This window comes from Pararge aegeria, chromosome 7 (genome assembly GCF_905163445.1).
Source record: "Pararge aegeria chromosome 7, ilParAegt1.1, whole genome shotgun sequence".
Classification (NCBI taxonomy): Eukaryota; Metazoa; Arthropoda; class Insecta; order Lepidoptera; family Nymphalidae; genus Pararge; species Pararge aegeria.
This window is the reverse complement of record NC_053186.1, coordinates 15330382-15350668: the sequence shown is the minus strand read 5'-3', so window position 1 is coordinate 15350668 and position 20287 is coordinate 15330382.

The window sequence follows — 20287 nt, the reverse complement described above, 5'->3', positions numbered from 1 at the left end:
GTGAATTTAACCTCACTGTTATTTGAATTTACGAAATTAAATTTGATTTGATACTGGTAAAAAATATAAATAATAGGAATAGGAAGATGAAATAAAATAAAATGAAACTGTACAGGGGCAAAGATGGAATGCCACTGAAACGAAATCAAACCTTACAAGTGTCCACTGCTGGAATTGGGTCTTAGCAAGAGTGTGCCACCAATGCTTTTTACACCTTGACACCTTTCTGATATCATCTGTCCAGAAGGCTGAAGGTCATTTCACACTGCGTTTACCGATTTGCGGTTACCACTCTAAAACGTGTTGGCCCCAACACCCACTTCCACTTTTGAGCCCTTTGAGCTATGTCGGTGACTTTGGTTCTCCTACGGATTTATTTTTTGCAATTCTCGTCCCGAAGAGAGACTTCCAACATATCTCTCCATTGCATTTTGAAGGCTTTGAATTTGTGGATGTTTAAATTGTATGAAACAACAACTATATACGAATATCTAAATTCCAGTTCTCATTTATTTTTGGATGTAACGTGGCATTCCTTTTCTTTGCCCCTGTACCCGTCAGCGAAGCAATTTTAGTCCAAGACAACCGCTTCAATGGAATTCAAATTCAAAAATTTTAATAACATCTAAATTCTATTTTAAATCAATAGACAACAATCTGTGATAAATGCCCTCCAATTAATGGCGCATTCCCATTGGCCGTTAGTATGGGCAACTGGAGATTTTCATTGGCCTCTATCACACGGTACTCGACATCAAAATTATCCACCAATGGAAATGCGCCCTAATCGAGGGAAATGTTCAGTTTTTTATAATAAAAGTAACAGTGCTAGTTTTATAGCACTTGGACTATTATTGCAGACACCAAAAATAACGCGAAGTTATAAGAGAGCATTAGATATGCTCTGTTGGCAACTAATATATGGTCCTGACAAAATAGTATAAGACTTATAAGACCCTAATAATACCTATAATGCATCGCAAAAACATAGTTTCAATTCCTATTTTTGAATAAATGTTAAAAAGAACACTGATATGAGAATGACAGGAGAACAATGACAAGAGCATTCAGCCAGGATGTTTTTTTTCTATATTTAATGTATTGACCTTTAAAACGCACTTGGAGGGATTTAAAAAGGAATTAGTACATACTCCTTTGAGATAATATATTTTTTAACCTATGACCATGTGATTTACAATTCCATAAAGTTCAAGAAACCATTTGTATTAACATCCACGTGTTCATAGTTTAAGCCATGTTTGAATACATTTTGTCAGGACCTTAAGCTGCCACGATTTTGCCGTTTTGATAAGAAAAAAAAATTGTAAGCTACCTTCTACACCTTAATAAAACTATTTTCCGTACTTTATTAATGTATGAATGTGCGTGTCCAGGCGTGAGTGGAAAAAAATCGTAATCCAATTATTTTTGATAATATAATGGAGTATATATTTATAATATTTACCGATAATAACATAGTTTTGCGTTTGTTATTCACTAAAACAATCAAAATTTTAAGGGATACGTTAACAGGTAGAAAGGAAATATAGGTTTTGAGATAAGCCATAAAAGTTTCAATAGTTTTTTCATATCCCAATTAAAACATATTTATGAATTTAATTCAATTAACTTGGTTTTTGATGGCTTAACTCAGGATCAATTAAGTTAGATTTTATATCGTCTTACGGGTTTTATACTATTTTTTATGTATATATGATTTTTTTTTTTAAGTCACCAGTTGTGATTACATTTTGTTACTTGGATAACGACATATCAAAGCTAGCAAAAATTTTAAAATTGATCTAATTTTATTTCCATTTTTAAACACAATTTACGGCCTACAAATGATTGCGCGTCATAGATGCGGTAATAGATTTACGGATATCAATTTTTTATATTATGGTTTAGTTTTACTGAAAGCATCAAGTAGCCTTATTTAGGGACTTATAAATAGAGAAGGAAGGTTGGAGAGGACTGCACTGCCAACAGCTTAGCTCTTAAGCTAAAGAAGTATAAGAGAACAAGGAAGAAAAAAACGGGCAGGTAAGTGTTTAGCTTACATAAATACGTTTAATTCAATGTGCAAATAAATATTATAATACAATAATAATTATTGAAATTAAAGACGAAAGTATTCGATTAAAATCAGCGTAATCAGATTTTCAAAATGTGGTTTTCTTCTGGTGTCATTATTTTCTGAACGATATATATTGAGTCGAAGTCAAAGATTTATTTTATTTGGATGCGTAGGATTATCCCATTCTAGTTATCTAATATCTCGCATTCGCTAAATTAAAAACTCTATATACTCCGCATTGTTCTTTCTACGCACGTTTCTCTGAGTTTTCAGGAGATGTTGACTAAGCATTCATATTTTTTATAGTTATAATTGACGGAACAAGCGATGGATCACCCGCGGGTAGATTTAAACCGTCGCCTTTATCCAACAGACACTTGCAAGAAGCAAGAAACAATGTACTGCAATGTACCGCCTTGTGTCCATCAACCAAAGGCGTAAGTTTAAAGTCCCAAGAGCCTTTAAACCGGCAACCGAGCCTTTCAGAGCGGAACACAACATTGCAACAATGCTGCTTGGCAGAAAAACTCTACCAATACTGAAAGTTATTGTAGTCAACATCTCCTTTAAAGCATATTAAACTTTATTTTCATTGTTTATCATGGAATATCCCAAAGTAACGTCTGCTTCTACAAGTGTTCCGAACGCATCTATAAGCCTGACCCTAGAGTTGTATGGCTCTCGGGTCACCATCTCATATAGCCACTTATAACTAAGTACGTCCTGTTATAACAATCTATCTTCATCGTTTTTTATTAATAATAGGCTATTCTTTAGGTTGAAGTAGGATTTTGTATGTACATAACAATGTTTATACAGGGTTAAATAAATAATCCCAAAAAACCTCGCTGCCTGTTATTAAACTAACAACTTTTGATCTACAGCATTTTTTTAATTATTTAATATTCAATATTTTACAAAAATACTCTACTTGTTACAACTGTGTAATGTAACGTCGGTAAGTGGGCGAACCACTCTATCTTGCGTGCATGCAGCGGTTTGACAACAGAGACATGCATCTGCCTTCACAGTGTAACGTGACTTTAGGGAAATGACATGCTTTTTTTTGTATGAAATAATTAATGCTGAATTTTGAAAGGTCTTAGAACAAAAGTTGTTAGTTTTGATGATATGACAGAAACAATAATACGAGCCAAGGGCTTTCTGGTGTTTTTTATGTAACCTTGTAAAAACAGCGTTGTATCACTACCTTCCATCTTAGCCAATACGTTAAGTTAAGTGTGGTAAAAGAATAATAACACTATAAGTAATATAGTTGTGAAAACTAAGCTTGATTAGCTTGAAGATTGACACAATAAAAGCTTGATCAAGTTAAAATAAAATTACTATTATATAATGGGCGATAATGCTGAGTTGTATCTTGAATGTAAACTGGACAGTTGTACGACTTTGAGGTTAGTTTGGCCGTTACGTTTCATTCGCGGCTCGGAGATCAGAGTGCCAAGTGTCAGATTTTCTACTAACGTTAACTTATTCGATCGCTTGATAGTTAATTAACATTTAGATGGTATCGAAAAAACGCCATCTGTCGACATTACTGGGAAACCGTACTGTCTCTAGAGTGTGTACTTTTGATACCATTTACTTATTCGACCTTTCACGCGTTCGAATAAGTAAACGTAGTTACCAAATCTCACACTTGGCGCTCTGGTTGAAGAAATCAGTCTGGTCGCTGTCACTGACACCTGAGTAAAAAAAATAAACTGTACTCTGCCAACTTTCCTTAATATCGTATACTAACCAGAGTAACTGGGTTTCAAAAGCGATAATTAGTCAAACTAATATGAAGTTAATGAATAAGGCCGTACGATAAACAAGATGGATCAATGCGTTACTAAAACGTGTGTTAAATTTAAGGACGGACAAAGAACTGCATCCTCATGGCATGACTGGCATCATCCTCATGGCATGGTATGACTGGCCTCATGCTCATAAACCCCGCGTTACTTTCGTTTGTAAAGGGTAGATGCAACAAGCACCATTTCTGTGTATGACTACGTGTCCATCAAAAATCCACAGAGAAGTGCCGCCAAGCGATTTAGCGTTCCGGTACGATGCCGTGTAGAACCCAAAACCAAAAAGTGCTCTAGGCTTTTCACTTCAAAAATGTTACAATAGTGCTATGTCGGTTAATTGAGATACAGATGGACAGTTTTTCGACTTACCACTCATATAAGACGGTTCTCATTACATTTACCCTCCACTACCACTATGTCTGGTGTAGGTATTATGTACTCGTATGTAACCAATGATTTCAAAATACAAGCTGTCCAGTAGCGAGAAGTCTAACGTTCTCTGATACGAACACGGAAAATGTATTACTATGTTGAAATGAAAACCCACCCAAACGATCAATACTTTAAATAGAAATGTAATAAACGTAGTCATAGTTAAATAAATAATGTATGTACAGAAAGTTATATATTTTTCTAAAAAAAGTATGAAAATGAAAAAACATAAAACAGCGTGCACAAGGCACGTAGGAAGTTATATTTCTTTGAAGCTAACTGCGTTATATATTTTTTTATTAAGATTATTATATCTAATATTGCATAAAATATTTATACATATATTTTGAAATACGGGCTTTAATAGCTAACTGATTAAAAAATATAAATGAATTGAAATTGGGTTTTAGGTTTTTTTAAGATATTAAATCCGACGAACGATTTGGTGCGATATGTTAAGCAGTTACGTCCATAAACTAGGTCTTGTTATTTATTACTGATGACCAAATTAATCATCATTGAAACAGGCGGTAAAAGAAGCATAACTTCCGATAAAAGAAATGTCTTATACTGCTTCCCTTAAGTACTATTGGCAGGATACTATGATAAATAATATTTTTTTTTTAAATAATTGATAAAAACAAAAAAAATTAAACCGCATGTTTACTTTTTTGTAAATTGGCACGTCGGAAGTTATACTTTGGCGGAGCGGAGATAAGTAAATGCGAACAATTTATTAAAAAAAAAACTAGGACTTCTGAATATAAAAAAAAAGAAATTCGTTAAATGAACTCACATAATTACGAGTATTTTCAATGGTCAAAATCATCGGGACGCACTTCTTGAACAGGAGGCCCCTACTAAAAATTTTTGGTAACAGAGGTATAAAAACAAGCAAACCAATTAAAAGGAAGTGGCTAGCTACAATATAATATGTAAATAAAAAAACATATTTTTCTACAAAACTTCATAACAAGGTAAGCCTTGTAGTTCCTATGATTAAAACTTACAACTTTTGTTATACGACTTTTCATTATTCCGTAGTAGTTTATTTCATACAAAAAAAAACATGATATTTTAGTACACTGTGCAAACTAAACAGCTTTCGAGTGTGCGAGTCGTGGTTCGCGCGCTATTACTGATGTTACATTACTGAGTAGTAACAAGTAAAGTATGGATCTAATATATTTAATATTTCACAAAACATCGACTTAAACAATAAGTCTTAAAATAAAAGTTATTAGTTTTAATGTAAAAAACTACCGACCAAGACTTTCTTGTATTTTTATTTAACCCTGTATATAAACATTATATACATAGCTCATGGAAAGCGTCCGGTGACGATGAAGCGTGTTCCATGATGTTTTGGTCACCAAAAAAGTGCTGAAGGCGTTTTGAAGTGAAAACACTTATCACTTCAAAATGTTACACTAGTGCTATTGTGGTGAATTGAGTTGCAATTTGCTGCTTACAGATGGACAGTTTTTCGACTTACCACTCATATAAGACAATTCTCATTACGTTTACCCTCCACTACCACTATTTTTGGTGTAGGAATTATGTTACTAATGGTTTCAAAATACAACTATTGAAACAGGGCAGTAAAGAAGCATAACTTCCGGTAAAAAAAGTGTCGAACATGCTACAGCTAAAATAATTGCGCTATAGAAAATATTATATATTTTTCTAAAATAATTGATAAAAACGAAAAAAAAAATAAACCGCAATTTATTTTTATGTAAATAGACACGTATGAAGTTATACTTTGGTGGAGCTACAAATAACTAAATGCAAACATTTTATTAAACAAACAACTGCACTAACTTCTGAAAAAAAGGGAAATAATTTATTTTAATCAACTTATTTTAATATTTATCACTGATAGTGTTAATTTTAACATCTGGTGAACGCGGTGAAAGAAGCATAACTTCTAATTAAAACGCATGTAAATCATCTTATTTGTAGTGCTAATATTAGTTAATAATATATGTACAGAATAGAACATACATATTCTAGCTCATGGAAAGCGTCCGGTAACTATGAAACGTGTTCCATGATTTTTGGTCACCCAAAAAGTCCTCAAGGTGTCCAAAACACTTTTCACTTCAAAAATGTTACAATAGTGCTATTTCGGTGAATTGAGATACAGATAAACAGTTTTTCGACTTACCACTCATAAAAGACGGTTCTCATTACGTTTACCCTCCACTACCACTATTTCTGTTTTAGGTATTATGTGTATAAGCAATGGTTTCAAAATACAAGCTGTCCAGTAGCGAGAAGTCTAACGTTCTCTGATACGCACACGGAAAATGTATTATTATGTTGAAATGAAACCTTACTTAAACGTTCAATACTTTAAATATAAATGTAAGAGACGTAGTCATAGTTAAATAAATGATATATGTACAGAAAGTTATATATTTTTCTAAAAAAAATAAAATTGAAAAACATAAAACAGCGTGCACAAGGCACGTAGGAAGTTATACTTCTTTGAAGCTAACTGCGTAATAAATTATGTTTTTCAAATCCCGCGGATAACTTTTATTAGAACATAGTAGAACATTTATACATTTAGTTTTTTTTTGTAGCTAACTGATTACTACAAGCAGTGACGTCCCTAAACTAAGACTTGTTATTTATTACTGATGGCTAAATGAATCATCATTGAAATAGGCGGTAAAAGAAGCATAACTTCCGATAAAAGAAATGGCATGCACTTAACCACTGAAATAATTAAGCTAAAGAAAATTATATATTTTTCAAAAATAATTGATACAAACGAAAAAAAAAAAATGGGCAAAAAATTTTACTTTAACTTATATAAAAATTCAAACATTTTGTTAAACAAACAACAGAACTATGTTCTATAAAAAAAAATATATATTAAAATGAACTTATATTATTATTTATCACTGAAAAGTAAATGAAATTAGTAAAGCGAACCTACATTGATGGTCAAATTTATCAGGTCTTAGGTACTTCTCATTCTAGCGCTAATAATTTTTCCCTCTGGAAACTGCGGTAAAAGAAGCATAACTTCCAATTTAAAACGTGGAGAAAATGACAAGTACCCTAATTAGAAATATGTGGGCGAAAAATTAGATAAGTTTCTAAAGAAAAAAAAAAGCAAAAAAAAAAAAAAATGCCTCTGGTGTACTTTTATGTGTACGTAGGAAGTTAAACTTCTTTTGTGTTAACTAAACATAACTGCGAATATTTTATCCAACAAACAAACTAATTCTTCGGGTCATGAAAAAAGTTAATGAAATTAGTAAAATGAATGTTATGCATTGTAATGCTATAAATTTCGTCGTTTTTTCGCAATTGCATTAAGAATGCGCGCACTAATTAACCCTCTGGTAAACATAGTAAAAGAAGTATAACTTCCAGAAAATTAGGAAGATTATAAGGATTCAAAATGAGAACTATTCAATCAAATAATAACTGTAATTAAATTATATATTTTTCTACAAAAAAAATTAAAAAATGCAAAAAAAAAATAAACTGCGTTATTATCTACTTTAATGGGGGCGGGCATGTGTGGATAGGAGATTACAATTCTTTGGTGGCAATACACATAAATTACTGCAAGCTTATTCGACGTGCTTACTCTACGTTTGTAGATAAAACGAAAAAATAATAAATACAATGAAACAAAAAGTCTATTTAAACAATTTAAGTACGTATAATAAATTTGTAAGATTATAAAATTGTAAATAAATGGACATTTTATTGATTCTACGACACCATCCCGTTTCTCGAATAATGTCTAAAATAATCAGCCCTGAACCAATAGTATTCTTATTCCAATAATATTATTTAAGAATCTCTAAGACACAAACAGCTTAAAGAGCTTAGTTCTTTGTGTACAATGCAACCATTTCGTAAATGACATTTTAACTATTGACAAATTATAATTGACGCCATCATGATCTTGATCATGATTTTGTTCACAAAATGAAGAACATGCAGAAACCTAGTAGACGACTAATATTGAAGCATCAAAAACCACTTCACTTTAGTAGTGTTTCTCGAACAGGCGTTTACTCACTTCATCCCATTAAGCAGTTTAAAGTAATTATTTTACCAAAAAAAAAGAAGTTTTTTTACAGGTTGTATTGTTAACGCCATATACAAATATGGCGTTATTATACTGACACATATATCACTATGACACAATGTGGGTTTTTTTTTTCTAATTTATATTGTTTATTACATGCGGTAAAAGAATTGTAACTTCCAGAAATGAAAGCATTCTATACATACTAATTAATTAGGGTAATTAAAGTACGACTTAAAACTAACTTAAGAGGTAAGGCCTTATTACCGATAGTGATCTCTTGCAGATATATTGAGTTAATTTTGTGGTGTAGTTATGTATGTTTTAAATTATGTATACTATTTATTATAATATAGGTTTTCGCTGCTTACAAATGGACTAGGCTCTATTAAGACCTGGGGTTCGATTTCCAGCTCGGGACATTTCGGGAAAACTTAACTTCTTAATTAGTGAAGAACCCCTTAAAGAACAGCGGTTGATTTTCTACAATTTTTTCGTTGTCTGTCTCCGAAACTCTTCATATTTCTTACTTGTAATTTAAATGGAACCACTTGGAATGAAAAATGTCTTTTCCGTCTGTATATTATAGCTGAGTTATGCCCGAGCCTGTTTGAAGGAAGTCGGTTAAAGGTACGGTATTTATCAGCGTTGGGTTAAAGATCAAATTCGTTCACACTTCTTCAGGCAGCGCTCTGGGTTGAGCTGGCAGGATTAGCGACATTATCATTGTCCAATAAGGTCCATTTTAATTTAACGTTATAGCCATTATACTACTGCGAGTATGCAAGACTTATTCTAATGTATGATCGCAGGCTTCGACCGCAACTAATTACTACCCCGCAAAGTCCGAATATGTCTTGGTTATGTCAATGACCGAGCAAAGTCCACTTCCATCGTAGCCACAGCCATTCTGTATGAAGTGAATTCACATAAATGCTAAATTGTCAGAATGAGCCATTTTATCTTTGGATACATTTTTAAATTGAGTCAGAGTAAGTTTTAATTATTTTTATTATCGTTATAGCATAACATTTTTCGCTTAGTTTATTAAGATTTTTTCATAATATAATAATATTATTTCATTATAACGTAATTTTATTTGGAAGAAAGACAAATAATACTATAAGTTTTGTAAATTTCAATGGTGATCGATAGCGTAAAACTTACATTCCATTAGTTTCTATTGGTATAATTAAAGAATCATTTAAAAGTGAGACTAGGCTAGGGTAGGAGAAATTTTAATGTAAATAAAATTTTAAACCTAAGGCAATTATAGCTGTAATATGAAGCAATACATTTTATAAAAATGTATAGAGTAGAGTAGCAAAGATGATATGATAGTGTGGGATTTAAGTACCTACTTGTAAATATTCTTGAAACGCAAAATAGATCAATTATAACGCTGATGATGAAGATGTATTTAGATTTTTATATAAAGCATAAAATTAAAAAAAATATATATATATATTAAGATTATCGTAATGTAAGGTATGTTTTTTATACATTGATTTGCGTTACTTCCTGCGTTCAATTATTAGTTTTAGTATTTTTTTTTACTGGAGACGATTAAAAAAATCACTGTCAAAGGTCAAATATGATTAAGAGTTATGGCTCCGAACAGTCGCTTGCTGGTCGGTCCTAATAAGGAAGCTCAGAGTCACTTGGCGAGAAAAGGGGAGGGCAACGGTGAGGGCTATGAATTTAAGTAGGAGGTACCGGGTTTGATTCTCAGGCCAATTTGGGAATTTAAAATTTCTGGATTTTTGCTGGTCTGATTTGGTGGGAGGCTTTGGCCGTGGCTAGTTACAACCCTACCGACATAGACGTGCCGCTAAGCGATTAAGTATTCTGGTGCGATATCGTGTAACAGCCGATTAGGGGCATGACTGCCATACTCCTTAACACACACAACACAACTTTTTATACGCCTCATTCGAGTAACGGCCTCTCCCACGGTTTTCCGATAATCACCACGCTAGGCAAACCGGTTGGAAATCTTAGCAGATGGTGGTAGTAGTAGCACAGACGATGCACGAGACGAGCACGCTGCTGCCCGGTCTCCGTTACATTTCCTTAGTCGCCTCATACGACACCCGCGAGCTTTGGTGAGAACTGTATGCCGTCACCGCAGGACACCTAAATTATTTCAAAGTCAAATTAATTTTGATTTTGACAGTGGTTTTTATTTTACGTGGATAATAGTCGTGATACTTACATTTAGTTGCGTATGTTTAGTTCAATTAAGGCGTTTTTTTCTCATAAATTGACTATTAATTAATTTTAGTTAAATGAAGTCTTTTATGATTTGTCAGCAATCCGCCTTTGTTAATTATGATTAAAGCTCTGTGTAAATTTTAGTGTCGTTATAATATTTTATTATATTTGGGTTTTTAAATTGTATTATTACATAGTTATTAAGATCATTCACTTATATTCATATTAAACTAACTGGCGTACTATTCTGATGAAAGATATAAACTGTTAGATTATCTTACGCTATGTTTCTCACGCGAAATAAGGTCGGTCGGAAATTTCAATTTTAATACAAATTCGAGAGATATCGATAAATAATAACTGTATGTCATTAGACGCTCATTAAAATATGCGTCAAACATTTGTATTAACACGAAGTAAGAGTAAGATATAAATAACGTGAAAACTATTACCACTCGAATAAACTTTTCAAACTCATGTTAACTCAAGTAAAGCTGAAACTAAATGGTCTGTAAACGCCAATGGTTAAATATCAATTTTTAAATAATGCTACGTACTTAACAATAGACTGCAACATGACATAATTTAATGAATGCTGTCAAGTCATATCCCTTAACATATATGAAAGTTATAGACTAAAACGTAAAGCATAGACTTTTTATGACTAGTAAGGAGCATCTAACGGTTTAAATCTTTGGATCTAAAGAGTTCACATTAGCACGTTCCATATTAGACCTCCGTCGCATAAAAGAGCGGTGTGATCTTATAAAAGAGAGCTTCGGTTTGATCCCAGGCTGGTGGAATTTTGGACTTTTTAATTTCTATATTTTCTCTGCTCTGGTTAGTTACCAAAGACGTGCCGCGTAGAAAGCGATTAGGGTATGGGTGTAATAAAATAACTGCTATACCCTTAACAGATTAGCTCGCCACCATCGCAGACCATCATCACTTACCACCAGTGCTATTGTAGTCAAGGGCTAACTAGTAGTGGAGTTTCAGTTCATTAAAATGACCGTAACCGTTTGTTACTACACGCTACGATTAACGGTTACGCGTTTGGATACCACGCACTACGGTTAACGGTTACGTTTCGATACTACGCGCTACGATAAACGGTTACGCGTTTGGTTACTACGCGCTACGATAAACGGTTACGCGTTTGGATACTACGCGCTACGATAATCGGTTACACGTTTGGATACTACGCGCTACGATTAACGGTTACGCGTTTGGATATTACGCGATACGATAAACGGTTACGGTCTAGCGCAGTTGAAGCGTCACAAAAGCAAAAGCAACAAGAAAGAGCTGAAAAAACCATACAAATCCTTAGTAGATCTCTCTGTCTTCGTTAGTAGTCCAGACTTTTATAAATACAAATTTTCTCGTTTTTAAGCGAGCGTAGTCTGCGTATTAGTAAAAAAAACGTTGGTTGGTTTTCGAATCGAGGTTTATTATGAACGTGTTAATGTATGACGCGAAAGATCGAGGAAATCCAACGAAAATAAACCATCTAGGTTCTAAAAATAGTTATGTAAGAGTAATAATGTTTTTCGTGTTAGAAACGACGTCGCTACGCTTTGTGGTCGGCATATGTGTCATTGAGTCTTTGACAATCATTCAATCATTTATTGACAAATTGGATTATAATATAAGATCTCATTATATCCATCCCAGGTCCTATCGCTATCTATCAGCCAAGATCCGTTAAGCGCATCCGGCTGATTGGTTTTTTTTTTTAAATGTTCTTTATTGACAGAATAACGTTAAGTAAAGAAATATTGCAAAATTTGGGAGGAAATTTGAAAAAATAGGATTGCATCTCTTATGTCAGCTAGAATACATATTATAAAACCAAAAAGCAAATGTTTATATGAAGAAAACCTTCCTAACGCAGCGGTGAGTGCTGTGACTTTAAAAGGGAGTTCCCGTGTTCGATCCCGAGCAGGAGCAATTTAGGAATTTTTGATTTCCGAATTTTCTCAGGTCTGATCTGGCGGAGGCTGGTTACCATCCTATCGATAAGGACCGCCAAGCGATTTATTATTATTATTTATTAAACTCTTTATTTGTATACCACAACATTAACATATTTAAAATATAACAAAAACAGAAACATATCGAAAGAAGTAGTAATACAAAAGGCGGCCTTATCGCTTAATATCGACCTCTGCCAGGCAACCTTAGAATTAAAAAAAAAAAGAAGAGGAGAATAGACTGCTGGTGGTACAAATATTAAAATACATACATGCGAATAACTACATGCTAATACATAAACTAGTGTACACAAAAAGATAAAAATTTAGCTTAGCTTTAGATTTAGCGTTTCGGTACGATGTCCCTTAGAAACCGATTAGGAATATTTAATAATTTAAGGGTTTAGGATAACTTGCCGTACCCTATTTCAAGTTTTTTTTTTACCACCAGGTGAGATAGCAGTCTAGGGCTAATGTAGAGGAATAGACAAAATTACCTTTGCTGTGTTTCACATATCACGTCACATTTAAACATCGATAATGAAAAAAATGCCTTCACACATACTCCGATAATGTACGGGTAGCTACAATATTATTTGTATGCACGTGACCACAAGTGTATAGATGTCTGCTCTAGCATTTAACACATTATTACACAAAAATAGTCCACATGAATATGTGTGTTGTACATATAGACCACACGAGTAATGTGTATTTTAATAATTAATATTAACTCAGAATATCATATTGCATGTTCTACGGGTTCCGCGTGAATCAGAATATGCAATGTAATATTACATTCAAGTACTACTTACAACCATGATAAAATCCACCTCAACTAGATAATAAACTTAGATAATAAGTGCAGCGATACTATCGATATATAATTGTCATATAACTCGATCAAGAATTAATAGATATGCTGTCGTTACAAAGTGTTTCTCGAAAAATAACCTATCAGCCATAAATTCAGTAACCTATACAATCACTTACGAAGACAGCTTGTTTAAACGTTCGGAAAACAATAATAGTGACGGAATATGGACCTGTACGAAGCGTTTTGCTTCCAAATTTCTAATACACGCTGCAAACATCTGAAATGCCTGCCTGCTTCCGTTTTGTCCACCATCTTTGATATGACTTAACTTCTCTCAGTGAATGAATAGGTATTTTCTAAGCCTTAGATTTTTCCTTAGATTAAAGACTGAATCTATATTGACCATTAGATGTGATTGCAGCCTTATTAACTCATTTTTAGTAACAAGAACAATATTATTAAAAGCTCATATAAAATGGCTATAAATATGAAATAAAACCTTATCACAAATGATTTTGTATGGAACTGCATATCTAATGCATTATTGATCGAAGTATATACGCAATAAGAATCATAATATAATTAGGGTGCCTCTAATCAGGGATGTACGATGCGTAGCGACGGATGCATTTCTAACCTACCGATAACCTACCTAGTCAAAGACAAATGATTATTTATTCGAATAGGCCCATAGATGGCACTTGATGCGTAAATTACTTTAGAAAACTTACTTACTTACTTTATGACGATGTTGAACGTAGGTATACCTACAGATTAACCGCCGAATTAAACTTGGAATGGACAGCGTTCGGGAAACTTCATAAAATCAAAAATACCGTGCCAGAAAAGTTTTCGAGCTACGCTTTGTTCGCTAAGTATGGGTCTCAAAAGTCACTCAGTAGGCTATGGAATGGACTATGCTCGTACGTGATCTCCATGTGATGAAATGAAAAAGGATAGAAGAGGTCCGTAGAAAAACCAGATGTATTGAGATACTCGTAGCAGAACGAGTCGAGCGAAAATTGCCAACTTGGCAATAAGCGGGCCAAATAGCTCGGAGAACCGATTTTTGATTTTTTGAACCGACAGTTGCTTGGATGGCAAATCGGTAAACGGAGCACTCCCGAGTGAAGTGGATACATAGATAGAATTGGAAGGAGTCTTAATTCCAGGATCCTTAATTGAAGGGACCCAAGCGGCACAATATGTCCTTAGAAATTGGAACTCTCACAAAATACCTAGGTTTAGCAGTGGACTTCCAATAGTTGATATTATGATTATGCCGAATGTAAAAATTAAAAATAATTTAAAAAAATATTGATTTCAAGAAGGCATGTAAACCGTACCGCCATCGCCAGTGCGACCGCGTAAGCCTCCGCTTATGTTTGGTGAAGGCTTAAAGTGATCCTAATGGTGGTTTTAAAAACAACTTGCATGCTCAGATATCCCTGATGGAAGATCCTAGTTATATCTTTTATTTTCATTATATGTACTCCTGTTTAAGTAATTTCTAATTCAAGGTAGCCCTACGCGAACCATAATAACTACTAAAAGCTATTTAAGTTTAGCATAAGTCTTGTACATTGTAATTAAATTTATGTAAAACGAAGTTCAGATTACCGACGCTTGAAAAGTCACGTAGTGTGTAAATACGTTATTTAAGAATATTTTTATTATACGATAAATTACTTAAGTATTATGGAAGTTATGGATCGAAAATGTCAAAAAACTAGTAGTCTGTATATATCTTTGATTTAATATTATATTAGTAGTGCGGTTTGACCGAATTTATTAGCAATTTTTGAAACAATGATACGATCCGTAGTTTTTTTTCTTGGCATTATATCCGTGATATCGTCAAAAATCATTTTATCATCGGAAATCATATAGGTGGGCTCTTCTATCTGCCATGAAGGTAACCATGTCTAAGGCTCCGGGTTGGGACAAAACATGTTAGGTATTTTCCGTGCCAAGTTGACCCCGGTTATAACATGCCATAATCATTGTTAAACGTCCGCCAAATCGAAATCGATCGAACTTTCGAAAGCAAGGGACAAGCTTTCGAACGCTCTAGGAATATTAGGACACCGTAATAAAAATAAAAATATACGTACATAAAAAACTGCTAATGTTTTCGAGGATACCCCGATAGGTATAGTCGCTTAACGTTAAGAAGTGTAAGTACAATTCAAACACACATGGAACATTCAAAATAGTAGTTTGTACATATGTAAATAATTATATTTTTGTAAATCAATATTACTTAAGTAGATATCTACTTAATTGAAGAGGTATATGAACCAAGGAGTCAGTTGAAAAAAAAAAACTTTTGTACAACCAAATCAAGCTAGTGCAATTATTGAGAATAAAAAAAAAACTACAAGATATTGACAAGCGTACTGGTAGGGGTGACGCCGCCCTAAACCATTCTCAACATAATATGATAATAATGTCGGAGATAATTATGTCATGTTTGAATATTTTAAACTTAATAGAATAATAAATAAAAAAAAGTCATGAAAGAAAACCACCCTGGGCAGACGGAAATCCAAGTCAACCAATATTTTTTTTTAATTCCATTCTCAGATTGCGAATTTTAGAACTTAAAAAAAAAACACTGAAGCCTCCTTCCTCGTATATCTCTTTAATTCGTTTTAAAATGAACATATACAAATGATGTTTATCGGTCATAGCATGTAGGTAATTTAGCATCGATGCGCGTTCGATTCACCTAATCGCGATTTTTATAAAAGAGACAAACAACAAGTTATAACAAGTAGTATGTACATAAAGTAGAAATTTTAATAATTTTGTACATATTATTAATTATTAGGTTTATAGTCTAAATCCAATAGTTTAGATTTTGAATAGTGAGTCCTTAATAGGGAAACGAATAGAAGGAGTGCGAAAATCAGGCTGTGTTCCGTGCCGTGCTGCCAATAAGTACAGTAGTAAATGTTGCCTCTCTTGTGTGGCAATCACATCGTCGGCGGTAGTGGCGTACTGTGTAAGTAATATTTTACTTGGTCACAGAGAAAATTTTGAACTTAAGCGGTATTAAATAATGTTGCTTACATGGTGCGAAACTACCGGCGATACTATATTACAATAGCTCTATAAATAAATAAGTTTAAAAATAAATACGGTGAGATCTTGAGAGCGCAGTGAAAACTTGAAATCAATAGTATATAGTTAAGTATTCATGCAGTAGACGTCAATCGATTTAATCGATCATAATAATGATAAGCAAGACTGAAAGATAGAGGCCCGTTAAATCTCGACCTCCGTTTGTTATTTGATCAACTCCTACGAAACTTTTTAAGCGAATAAACATTTTTTTTTTTATTCCTTTTCGTAGTAGTAGAGCTTTTTGTGATAAAGCTCATCCGGGGAAGTACTACCGCCACGTTTAATTCTGCTGCCAAGCAGCACAGCTGTTTTCCGGTCTGAAGGGCGTGGTTGCCGGTGTTATTACAGGCACAATGAGGCTTAATACCTACGCCTCAGGTTAAAGGACACATGTTAAAAGTGCAACAATGAGTAGGCATTCTTGTCAAGGGTACCCGCATTATTGTTATCCAGGAGACATTATTGCCACCAAGCATTTATATATATTTGTTAAGTATCGAGTTATTCTGTTAAAGAATTTGCAGTAACATCCTAGAGCGGTATACACCTCCGTGCCTCGGAAAGCACGTTAAACCGTTGATCGTCCTAGTTATAATCACTAAGTTGAGAAAATAATCGTTAAAGCCCACCAACCGGCATTAGAGCAGCGCGTCGTCTATTCTCTAAAATCGCCTCTCCTATTACTGGGATCCTTTCAATTCCTTGCAACCTATTCAGTCATTTTGGTTTGTTTATCAGCGCATTCAAAATCTCACCCTGTACTTTGTATAAAAAACAGTTAAATATGTACATAATCGTGTGTTTATATTATAAATAAATTTATTGAACTATAAATATATAAATACCATGAACTGGAATAAATGTGACATTCAAATTTACGATCAAAATATTATGGAATATAATGGAATTTGCGTCTCGAACTTACTTAATCTAAACTTAAACTTTTCGAGCTGAACCAGGCTTCAGAGACCTCTTATGCGAGACATCTGCTTTTCCACTGGTCAAAGGGCCATAAAATCGGACATAATTTTGCAAAAGAAAGATTTTCTAACGGATGAATGAATTCCCAAGTCAATAGAACGGCCGACGATTTGACGGCCGATTGGCGGAGTTTGCAGCAACCCTGCTTTCTGAGCGCAGGGCCGTGGGTTCGATTCTCACAACTGGAAAATGTTTGTGTGATGAGCATGAAAATTTGTCCATTCTAGGTGTTTATACTTATGTATATTCTAAGTATTTATGTATATTATTCATAAAAATCTTCATCAGTCGTCTTAGTACCCATAACACAAGCTACGCTTACTTTGGGGCTAGATGGCGGTGTGTGTATTGTCGTAGTATATTTATTTAAAAAAAAATATATGGAAACCATTTATCAGACAGTCATTAAACAAAAAAATGGGCAACAAATTCGTTAGCGGGAGGTCCCGTTTTCATTAGAAACCTAGACCATCTGGGGATTTTAGAAGAAATTAATTAAATTTCTTAATTTGGCCTGGTCTTGTTTGGAATAACCAATTAATATAATAACGAACCTTCAGTTCGGAAGAAAACTTCATGGTAGACATATTTCAACTCTAAAATTAGCTATGCCTTAAATAAATATTGTATATTGTATCAAAGTAATGTGATACGCCAAAGAAATTGTGAACCGTGACCGTAGTATGTACATATTTTAGTAAGAGTTCACGATACTATTAAGGATATGTGAATAAGAAAATGATCACATCGATGTCGCTAAACCGTAGCATGTAAATATAAATAAGTATTATTAATTCAGACATAAGTGCTGATAGTATGTAAAAAGGGTTTGATAATATTTCATTGTTTGAGAGAACAATCATTGTTCTCGGTGATGCAACAGTAGTGTGTAAATATATATGTATTTAGTATAACTTAATCGCAGAAGATAGTGTACATAACTTAACTTTAATAACACTTAATAATTAAGGCCATATTAATATTAGAAAGATGAGGCAACGTAATCCACAAACCAGTAGTATGTAAATAGGTTTGGGCGTTTTATAGTATTTTTTTTTCTCTTACTTGTCTTATAATGTAAACAATTTTTTCGTCACGCATTAGTGTAATGTATGTTTTGAAAATATAAAAAAACAACTGAAATAAATAAAAACGAACACAATAAAAATATTTTTTTAACAAACGCTTTCGCAAATAAAAATATCTTTTTATTGTTTTAATTTTTTTTGAACGGTTATATATCTTACCTGTTCCCTATGGGAAAGAATAAAGAAAAAAAAAGATATTTTCTTAACAGTTTTCCAAGATGCATACTTTATAAGACAAATAAGAAAAAAATACGGTTATTAATAGATTTCATGTTTATTTCTTAAAAATGGTACCGATTGAGCCTGTGCAATATACATATTAAATTTAGGATTATAAATTAAGGCTCGTGTACTTACCTGGTGATATACTATTATTAATGAAATAGTTCTAATACCTGACAAATATCGTTTAACCTTAGTTGTGTATTACTGGTGTGTATTGTGACGGATATGTGCGTGTTCAATCTCTTGCTGTAGCGATGATGATCAAAATTGACGAAGTCAAATTGTGCTACATACCTTCTGCTTACTTGTAAACATCTTTAGTTAGCAAACGCAGAGTTGCGTTACATCATTCAGTCTTAGTATATTAAACTTAGTCGCTCATATGAAATCCCAGATTTAGGATAAAAGTTATGTGGCGTAAACAATCATCATCGTGACCAACCCATTGCCGGCTCATTATAGGGTACAAAAGTGACGTTTGACAGCAAAGATTACGCCTGTCGCAAACCTGTACGTAATCACCCTGCCGATGCCGGTCTACTGTCAGAATGACATAACGCACACAAAAACAATGTTCACACCCCAAAAATTAATAAGTCAATCACATTTAAAATCTTTAAATCTAAATATATAGTTAGTAAAATTATTTCTTCTTCTACTTCTTTAAGATAATTTTCGAGCATCAATTTTGTTGTCATCGTGGCTAATGATGTGTGTATGTGTGTTTGTTTGTGTGTGTTTGTGTGTGTTTGTGTGTGTGTGTGTGAGAGGTCTGTCTGTGTGTGTGTGTGAGCGCGGGTGCGTGTTTGCGTGAGTTCGTGTGTATGTGTGTGTGCGCGTGCGTGTGTGTGTGTGTGTGTGTGTGTGTGTGTGTGTGTGGGTATGGGTGTGTGTGTGCCTGTGCGCGAGAGCGAGCGATACCTGGTACCTGATATGTACCGAAAATTTGCCTAGTAAAAGTCAAATATTTCTTTAATCAAATAGAAGTCACTGTTGATACATACAAAATTTGTAAACATTAGTGAAATGATGGTGGTAAATACATTTGTAACTAAAGGATTCCAAACGCACCCTGGTGGGCTAACGTGCACACCTAGAGAAAATTACTCAGTCTTTACTGTAACTTAAAAGCACTATAACCGTACCAATATCTACCACTACCATTAGAACCATATAAATATTCAATAGATCTGAGACACTTTGACTGCATGAATTATTTATGAATGAGTGAATGTGTTACTGAATGAATGAAAACCTAGAAAAAGTACGCAAACGCAATTACAATGTAGAGCAAGATAGTTACAATTTGTCGACATTATCCGTTAATTGCGGTACTTCGAAAAGATCCACACAAATTTCTGCGGTTTCTATGATTTTATTTGCTATCTAAAAGTGAAGGTACCAGGTAACCAAAACCAGAAACCCATGAACTAATCAATAGGCTATCATAATAATATGACTTAATATA